Raw genomic sequence first — 10,344 nt, 5'->3', positions numbered from 1 at the left:
AGAGAGAGAGAGAGAGAGAGAGAGAGATTGTAGGAGAGATAGGAAATTTATTGTTACCGTTCAACATAAATATCGATAGGTATGTACAGTATCTTTTACCTTCAGTGGACAGGTAAAAGTATATATATATATATATATATATATATATATATATATATATATATATATATATATATATATATATATATATATATATATATATATATATATATCCGTGTGTCTGTATGTATGATCTGCGCGTGTATGAGAGCGTATGAATGCAAGCATTTTTTATGATGGTGTACATCCATTTATTTTCTTGCAAGAGTCGGGGGGGGGGGGGGAACTCAGAAAAGTAGTTCATGTTATTTCTCCATTTTATCGTAAAACTAACAGAGTTAAGTATGCATTCAGTATATCGTCTTTTGTTTATCTTCCCAACATGACATTAAATTAAAATATACTGTTAAATGATAATTTATTAAGAAAAATAAATATTTTCACATTCCAACATTGCTACCAAATGTATTGTTCCGCAGTCGGATGTGTCATTACACTACCAGCAGTGTTGCCGGATTTGGAGATTTATCCCTAGAATTGGGAGTTTATCCCTAGATCTGGGAATTTTGTGTGTCTGATGGGGATATTCTGTACAAATTTCTGCAAATGATAAACAAATATGAGTAAACCTTCAGATTGTTGCAATTAGTTTCCTTACACTTTTGAAGTACGGTGAGTAATTTCTATATTAGGAAAGCCTTAAGGATCCAAATAAAATATAGTTAAGGAAACGGGGATTTTTTTGGGGGTTCTTTTGGGGGATTTTTTTTTAATAATAAGCCATCTGGCAACACTGACTACCAGCTGATACTTTGGAAAACAAGAACAGGATTAACTGTGGTTACGTTACGACATTTTCCGAAATTAAACACTCAAAATTTGACCAAAGGTTGGTACCTGTTATTTATATACTAGGTCAGGTATATTAGAATATCTTTAGAAATTTTTTCAAATAGAAATTGATAGATAAGTTTGTAGTTTGCAATGTTGGATAGCCCACCATATTTTGAGTCTGCATTCATGGGGCCCCAAGACATTTTACCATGGCATAACCTGGAAGGTGTAGATCATATTTGTTACCCACGTCTAAGTCTAGTTTATGACAAATGTTAGTTTCAATAGACTAGATCTTTCAGAATTTAGAGGATTCTTCAGTAAATATACGAGTCTCATTTCTAGCCAAATATATGAACCATATATTTTTCCTCCTCGCTATCTTGTGTTCTATATATTTCTAACCATGATTATTGGGGCAAACAGCCCTTTCATGAGTTTGTGGGCCCCCTTATATAGACAATTATGTTGGACCCCTGTGGGAAACCTGGGCTTTTTGGGTGGGGAAATATTATAAACGAGTGATTTACAGGAGTAATACTGGTCAGAAATGCAAATTAAGTAGAAGATAACCAGTTGGAAAAATATATGGATCGTTTAGGGCCTAAATGGCTGAAAATAGGCCAAACATGATTATTTAACAATTTTGAGATTTGTGAAAGGGTACAGAACCTAGCAAACCTACCTAACCTAGTAGTTCCTAGGTCAAAACCCCTAGCCCGGGCCAAGCTCCCAGAACCCCTTCCCAGGTTACAACCCCTAGGCGGGGGGCAAGCTCCCGGACCCCCTTCCCAGGTCACAAACCTTCCAGTCATTTGTGCAGTTTTCCATGGTTTTATTATATGTCCAAGAAATTAATGTATAGAGAAGAAAAGGTTTGTTTTACCTATGTATACAGTACCGTTTTCCTAAGTGTGTTTTCCCCTCCCCAAACCTTTGGTTCCCACTGGGGATTGCCCTTTTTTTTGACGGATGTAGGTAGATATATATATATGTATATATATTTCACTAAGTATTTACTTACCTTGAAAATAAGTTTTATTTTTGAAGAAAACGGGTTTTTTTAGTAGGAAAGCTCTCTCCGTCCGTAACTATAATAAAACCCAGTAAATAACATGATTTAACCAAATTTGACCTTCACTTCAATGGCAAACAAATAGAACAACCCGTTCAACTACTTGCTTCCCTACTACAGAATCACTAAATCTGGTTTTATTATAATTGAAATGAAGTCAAATTCGGTGAAATCACATTATTTACTACAAGAAAACATTTTTTCTGTTCAAAATGTTATATCTTAAATACAATGGTCTTTGCTCTACCGTGCATTCGCCTCGCTCGGGGGAAAAAAGAAAAACATCAAGCTTCTATGTACTGGCAAGGGGTAATGCTGCGTGCTAACATCATTGGTTGATTATTATTCCTTAGATAATTAATCCAGGTATATTTTTTAATAAAATCTAATGGTTCTTGCTTTGGCATGCGCTCTCTTCACTCGCGATAAAAGAAAAACATCAAGCTCCTATGTATTGGCAAGCAGTAGGCTATTATCCTAAATTGATTCCATCTACAGCTCTGGAAGTCACATTAGGTGGGCTGGGCATCCTAGTCTGAATAGGCTAGGTAATGGTCCTGCGCTCTAGGTTAGGTTATGATCCTGCATCCTTGGTTAGGTTAAGGGTAGTAGGCTACACATTCCTGTAATTGAGATAAGTGGTAGGGTAGGGAAAGGCAGTTATCACATGGGAGGGGGATGGAAAAACTTGAATGGGTGGTTTGCCCCAATATACATGGTTTTTAAATATTAAACTTAGCCGGTGAATATATAAATAGCTGACGTCTCCGACGGTCGACAGATTCCAAAAACTCGCGAGCGATCGCCATGAAGGTTGTCGGGTGTGCCCACCAGCGCCGACTATCGGCCAGATACCGCATATACTTCTCAACCAAACCAGTTCTTCTCTGTCGGTGGTCCAGACAACAGTGGTTCCGCTCGCACTTGACCTCAAGTTTCTACCGATTGGTGAAGTACTTGGTTTTGGTTTTATTGCTTTCGCTGTGTTGGTTTTTTGCTTCAATAAAACTCTTGAAACCCTTTTTTGATTTTTGTTGATGAACTTGGCTTTCCTTTGGATTTTCATAATGGCTGACCCTTCTCCTGTCTATCGTAAATGTGCGAAAGACTGTAACAAACGTCTTCCGAAAGCTTCTATCGATCCTCATACTGTTTGTGCTAATTGCCGGGGTAAATCCTGTCAATTAGGAGATCGGTGTGAGGAATGTGTGGTTTTATCGGAATTCGAGTGGTTGGAGTATGAGAAATATACTCGGAAACTCGAAAGAGATAGGGTGAGAAGAAGCTCTAATAGATCTATAGATTTTTCCTCTTCCCATGCCCCTGAACCTAATCCTTCTCCTGTAGTGGTAGTTTCAGAACCCCCTATTGGCACTCATGAACCTTCAATGCGTGAAATGTTATTGGCTATTCAAGTGTTGGGTGAGAAGGTCGAAACCTTGGCATCGGACAGGAACCAGCTTATGTCCGACGTTAAGCTTTTAAAAGGTCAAAGTGGTAAAGTGGAAAGTCAAAGTGGAAAAGTGGAAAGTGCGACTAATGTGTTTTGTGTTGCGACGGAGGGTTCGTCTGTTCGTGCTTGTCGCTTACCTAGTCCGAGACCTCTTTCAAGCTCCCCTGCACCAGGGAGAAGGAATGTCGTAGGACTTAAGGGAGTGAGAGGTGTAAACCAACGTACAGACGTTCCCTCAAAGGTATCAGACGTTGCTCCTCCAGCACGTCCTTACCATAAGACGGGAGAAACTAATTTCTCCTCGTCTTCCGATGATTTGCCTCATAAGAAACCTTGACGTAAGGTTTCAAGACCCTTAAAACGCATGTCAGTCCCTTCAGGACAGGTCCAGCGTCCTGGCTGTAGTCATTGGGACAGCTCTGACCGTATTCAGTCATCGGATGGCTGTTCGCCTGTTAAGCATAAACGTGACGCTGAGTCCGAGGGTCTCGTTCGGTGCGATGACTTGCATGCACAGACGTTGCCGACGTCACGGCCCGTTTCGACTCCCGTTGACCCCAAGTGGAGTGTCTTACAAGACATGCAGTTGAAACTTTAGTCCTTGATGGAAGTTTATGAGCATGACCAGGTTCGTAAAGATCCTCTGCTTGCGGTTCGCCAGTCCGGCAAGCGTGACTCAGGTCTTCAACCGCCTAAGCGAGATTTGTCTCGTCATTTTGACGTTAGCGCTAATGTTATCGGTGCTGTTAAACGTGACTCTGATCGTGTTCCTCGTCAGTCACGTGACGTTGAACGTCATTTTCCGCAGTCACAGCGTGACGTTCAGCAGCAGTCACCGCAGTCCCGACATGACGATCTTCGGCTGACTCCGTTGTCCCGACGTGACGATCTTCGGCTGACTCCGTTGTCCCGACGTGACGTCGAACGACAGTCGCCGCGGTCGGGTGTTGTTTTTCAACCTCAAGACCTGCAGTCTGTGCAGTCCCGACGTGATGTCGAACGTCAGTCGCCACAGTCTGTTGTTGTTGTTCAGCCTCAAGACTTTGTCTTTGCAGTCTCGACGTGACGTCGTTACCTCTGCTTTTGCTGCGGCTCCTTCGCATATTGATATAGCCTGTCAATCGTTGCCTCCTCGGCATGCTTCTCCGTGTCGCGGGACTTTGCCTTTGTCGGATGATGTTCCTTTGGATGAGGAAGTTGTTGATCCCCTTCCTGCTGATGTTCCTTTGGGGACTCTTTCGGATGGAGAGGAGCCTAGGGTTGCTCAGCGATCCCTTGACTTTAAAAAGATAATGCTGATCTTTAAGAATCTGTTTCCCGATCATTTTGTTTCTGCTGCTCCTCGTTCTCCTCCATCTGAATTCACTCTGGGCCTGACTTCCTCGACTCCGTCGTTCACGAAGTTGGTGCTCCCTCGCTCTTCTAAGAGAGCTTTGCGTTTGTTGGGAGACTGGTTGATGTCCAGGAGGAATTTAGGGAAGTCCTCTTTTGCCTTTCCCCCTTTCAAATTGGCTTCTCGTGCGAGCGTCTGGTATGACACGGGAGAAGTTCTCGGCTTGGGGGTGCCTGCCTCTGCCCAGGGAGACTTCTCAAGCCTTGTAGACTCTCCTCGTCGTCTGCCCATGAGACGCTCGAAGGTTTGCTGGTCCTCTACAGATCTGGATTATCTCCTTAAAGGAATTTTCCGTGCCTTCGAGGTTTTCAATTTTTTGGATTGGTCCCTGGGAGCCTTGAGTAGGAAAGTCTCGTCAGCGGACAGGGATGTCTCTATTCAGATAATGTCTTGCATGGACAAGGCAATAAGGGATGGCTCTAATGAACTAGCTGCTACGTTCACAGCAGGGGTTCTTAAGAAGAGAGAGAGACTGTGTTCTTTTCTTTCTGCAGGGGTCACTCCTTGTCAGAGGTCAGAACTTCTCTTTGCACCCTTGTCTTCTGCTTTGTTCCCTCAACAGCTTAATAGAGATATCGCGGCGTCTCTTGTCCAGAAGGACACTCATGATTTAATGGCCACGTCTGCTCGTAAGGCTTTACCTTCGTCTTCTCATGTCAGCAGACCTAAGTTTGACACGCCAGCGGCAAGGTTTATCCCGCCTTTTCATGGCAGAGCTCCCAGTAGGGGAGGCTCTCGTGCCGATAGCAAGCGAGGCAAGAAGAGAGGATCTAAATCCTCACGTGGCAGAGTCTGACTGCCCACGTCCTCAGACAGCAGTAGGTGCCAGATTGACCAACTTCTGGCAGGCCTGGGAGAAGAGGGGTGCAGACCGGGAGTCTGTTTTGTTGCTGAAGGAGGGTTACAAAATTCCTTTTGTACGAAGACCTCCTCTGGTGTAAGTTCCGATAGACCTCTCTCCCAGGTATCGAGAGGAGACAAAGAGACAGGCGTTACATCTTCAGGTGTGTCTGTTGTTAGAAAAGGGGGCGGTGGTGAAAGTCTCGGACCTTCAATCCCCAGGTTTTTACAACCGTCTCTTCCTGGTTCCGAAGAACACAGGAGGTTGGAGGCCAGTGCTGGATGTAAGTGCTCTCAACGTGTTTGTTGTAAAAACAAAGTTTACGATGGAGACCACCAAATCCGTTTTGGCAGCAGTCAGAGAGGGCGACTGGATGGTCTCTCTCGACTTGCAGGATGCGTACTTCCACATTCCGATACATCCAAACTCTCAACATTATCTGAGGTTTATGTACAGGAAGGTGGTGTATCAATTCCGAACACTGTGCTTCGGCCTCAGCCCTGCTCCTCTTGTTTTTATGAGGCTCATGCGGAATGTAGCGAAGTTCCTACATTTATCGGGGATCAGAGCCTCCCTGTATTTGGACGACTGGTTACTCAGAGCGTCGTCCCGTCATCGCTGTCTGCAGGACCTACAGTGGACTTTGGATCTTGCGAAAGAGTTAGGCCTCTTGGTGAACATGGAGAAGTCGCAACTGACTCCATCCCAGACCATTCTCTATTTGGGGACGGAGATACAGAGTTTAGTTTTTCAGGCTTTTCCGTCTGCCAACAGGATTGAGCAGGCTTTGCTCAAAGTCCGTCTCGTGCAAGAGAAAAACCGTTGCTCTGTGAGAGATTGGATGAGCCTCCTGTGTACTCTTTCGTCTCTGGAACAGTTTATCTCTCTAGGGAGACTCAACCTGCGCCCTCTCCAGTTCGACCTAGACATCCATTGGAACAAGGAGAAGACTTTAGAGACGGTCTCGATCCCAATCTCCGATCCAGTCAAGACTTGTCTAGCTTGGTGGGACAGCAATATAAGACTTTGGGAAGGTCTTTCTCTGGCAGTCAAGAACCCAAACCATGTGTTGTTTTCAGACGCATCGGATTTGGGTTGGGGGGCGACTCTGGACAATCTGGAATGCTCTGGTCTTTGGTCCGCAGACCAGAGGAGTCTTCACATAAACTGCAAAGAGCTGTTAGCAGTCCATTTAGCGCTAAGGAGTTTCGAGAGTCTGATTCGAAACAAGGTGGTGGAGGTGAATGCAGACAATACCACGGCCTTGGCTTACATCTCGAAGCAAGGAGGCACTCACTCCCACTCTCTTTTCGTCATCGCAAGGGACCTTCTCATTTGGTCAAAAGATCGAAACATCTCTCTTTTGACGAGGTTCGTCCAAGGGGAGTTGAATGTCTTGGCGGACTGTCTCAGTCGAAGAGGTCAGGTGATTCCTACGGAGTGGACGCTCCACAAGGATGTGTGCGAGAGACTTTGGATGACTTGGGGTCAACCCACCATCGATCTCTTTGCGACCTCGTTGACAAAAAGGCTCCCGACTTATTGCTCTCCGGTCCCAGATCCAGAGGCGGCCCACATAGACGCTTTTCTTCTGGACTGGTCTCACCTGGACGTTTATGCCTTTCCACCTTTCAAGATCCTAAACAAGGTGCTGCAGAAGTTCGCCTCTCACGAAGGGACCAGGTTGACGTTGATTGCTCCCCTCTGGCCCGCGAGAGAGTGGTTCACAGAGGTACTTCTATGGCTGGTAGACGTTGCAAGAAGTCTGCCATTGCAGATGGATCTCTTGCGACAGCCTCACGTAAAGATTTCATCAAAGCCTCCCCGCGCTTCGTCTACTGCCTTTAGACCAGGGGTGGGCAAACTTTTCAGTGTAAGGGCCACATTAAAAAAAATAAAATTTCACTGGGCCGCATAGTATATTTTCCAGTATAATTGATATCTACAATGTCCAAAATATATTGTTTTCAAACTGAAAATGCAATAATTTTTAATTTATTAGCATTTTAAAGTACTGTAGACTAGAGGATTCCCATGAAACGCATTTATTTAGAAAAACAATTTAAAAAAAAAAAAAAAAAAGCAAAGTAGGCCTAACTCTGTTTAAGAAATAGAAAAATATATTTTTATTAATCAATAATTTGGAGTAGAAGTTCAAGGTAAACATATAAATTAAATCCAAAAAGACATATTTTATATATTTAGGGAAAAACTTCACATGAAGCATATTTGCTTGAAAACAAAGTAACTCAATTTAAAGACAAGAAATATTTGTATTGATATTTTAAAGCAGTAACTTCACATGAAACATAAACATTTATTAGACAAGCAAAGTAGCTCAGCAACTGAGCAACAGAAGTATCAAAATGACTCGGTGAGAATGATGCAATTGACTGCAATCATTTACCAGTTTGTTGAAATTAGGTGTCAAGTGGCTTGTACTGATTCTTAACACTGACTGAAGATTCGAGTCTGTGAGAAGTGACCTGTTCTTTGACTTGTTAACTTTCAATATAGAAAAAGTCTGCTCACATATGTAAGTTGATGCAAATATCACAAACATCTTTCTTGCAAAATTTTTCAGATTTATAAACTTTTCTGAGTGCAGAGATGCATAAAACTCGACCAGTGGTTTATTTTCAAAGAGCCTCTTTAAAGAGTTGTCGGCTTGCAAATCAATCAGTTCTACCTGCAGTTCTTCAGCAGCTGTTTCAACGTCACAAATCAAACTGCCCTTCAATTGCCTTGAAATCGGCAAATCTTCTGATAAATTCATCTCTTAGAGCCGTCAACTGGTAACTGTATTTGTCTGATAGTGCTTGTGTAACAGTTCGTGTTTTCAACAGAGGAAAATGAACAAAGTTTTGCTCTTTAAGCTGCTTGGAAAAAAGTTGAAGTTTCAATTGTAATGCTTTCACTTCCACATACAATTCATGTGCAAATAAACCTTTGCCTTGTAGTTTTGTGTTTAACTCATTCAGCTTTTGCATAATGTCCACAGCAAATGCAAAATCACAAACCCATTCGTCACACTCCATTTCCCTTGAAAAGTCACAAGAAATGTCTTTCATATTAAAAAACAAGACAACCTCTTCTTGAACGTCCCACATCCTCTTCAATACTTTCCCCATACTTAACCATCGGATATTTGTGTGGTACAGCACATCAGTAAAATCAGCCTCGATGTCTTCCAAGAAGCTTCGGAATTGCCTGTGATTCAGTCCCCGTGCTCTTATTAAGTTCACTGCACGCACCACTGGATCCATAACGTGTTTGAGTTTAAAAGATGATCTACAGAGGCTTTCTTGATGTATGATGCAGTGAAAAGACAACACACTGTGCGATGGAAAATCTTCTTTGATTTTATCATTCATCAAGGTCACAAGGCCACAGTGTTTACCTATGAGTGAAGGAGCACCATCAGTTGTAATACTTGCCAATTTATCCAGGCTTAATCTAGACCTGATTAGACTGTTAATGACACTATTGTATAAATATTTTCCAGTAACAGTGTCTTTGAGAGACTCCATAGATAACAATTCCTCTGTAATTTCGAAGTTTTCGTCAATTCCTCTGATATAAATGAGTACCTGGGCAGTATCCTGAATGTCATTACTCTCATCTAAAGCAATAGAAAACCACTGAAAACTAACACTGGCTGTTAACACCTGATCTTGAATATTCATTGCAATTGCATCTATGCGACGAACAATAGTTCTTCGTGACAGAGATATGGCTTCCACTTTAGATATGACTTCAGGACACACAACACTGACAGCATCAACCATGCAATCTTTAATAAATTCTGCTTCTGCAAACGACTTATTTTGTTTTGCAATTTTATTTGCCAATACAAAACTTGCCTTTGTTGCATTCCTTTGTAAAGATGAAGTTTTTTCAAACACATTTTGTTGTTTCTTCAAACTTTTCATCAGATCAGTTGCCTTCTTTTGCAGTTCTTGCTTTGATAAATTGCTTCCAAAGTTGGTGTGCTTGGTTTGAAAGTGCCGTTTCAAATTGTATTCCTTGAAAACAGCAACTGTATCATGACAAATCAAACATACAGCTTCAACTCCGACGTCAGTAAAGAAATACCTTTCAGTCCACTCTTTGTTAAATACTCTGCATTCGTCTTCAATTTTTCGTTTTTTAGAAGGCTTCGAATCATTCATTTTGGGTAAAGTTTGAAAGATAGTAAAAGCTGTGCTGAAATAAAATGTCCAACGTCTTCTTTCTCTGGAATCTGCCAGGACACTGAAATGATTGAATATAAGGCAATAAACTCGTTGGCGCGGTAACAAAGTTACAAGGTGACCAAAACGTTTTGTACACTATCGAAATTTAATCCCACTGGCCACTGGTAGCAAACGTGTCCGATACACGCTTCACTCACGCATACGCCCATCCCAGATGCCGAACTGCATCTTTATTCAACGATGGCCAATTATAGATTAAAAAATGAATAAATAAAATAGAATAAGAAAATTAAAATCATGAAAAAATCTATTTCCGTCTGGTTGAAAAAAAATAATGAGTGAGAAAGGATGCAAATAAAATAGAGAAAAAATGCAAGATAGAGAGATAGAGATAAAAAAGCAGAGAGAAAGAGATAAAGAAGAGGTCAGGCAAGAGAAAAGCCCTTTTGTCCGTAACAAAAGGGCAGGGAAAGAAATAGAGTGAGCGAGAACAAATTTCCGATTACTTACATT

At 42.0% G+C, this 10,344-nt stretch overlaps 1 long non-coding RNA gene across 1 annotated transcript in view; it reads left to right on the top strand.

Annotated features, from left to right (window-relative positions):
• Positions 1 to 827: 827 nt before the first annotated feature.
• Positions 828 to 10,344, top strand: part of LOC137616673 (uncharacterized) — a 49,475-nt gene continuing 39,958 nt past the window's right edge. The window contains exon 1 of the long non-coding RNA XR_011039472.1: positions 828 to 928. This is a non-coding gene — a long non-coding RNA (uncharacterized lncRNA). The remainder of the gene's footprint in view (positions 929 to 10,344) is intronic.

This window comes from Palaemon carinicauda, chromosome 22, assembly GCF_036898095.1.
Source record: "Palaemon carinicauda isolate YSFRI2023 chromosome 22, ASM3689809v2, whole genome shotgun sequence".
Classification (NCBI taxonomy): Eukaryota; Metazoa; Arthropoda; class Malacostraca; order Decapoda; family Palaemonidae; genus Palaemon; species Palaemon carinicauda.
Note: the sequence above shows the minus strand (reverse complement) of the source record. Positions and strands in the feature narration are given on the sequence as shown.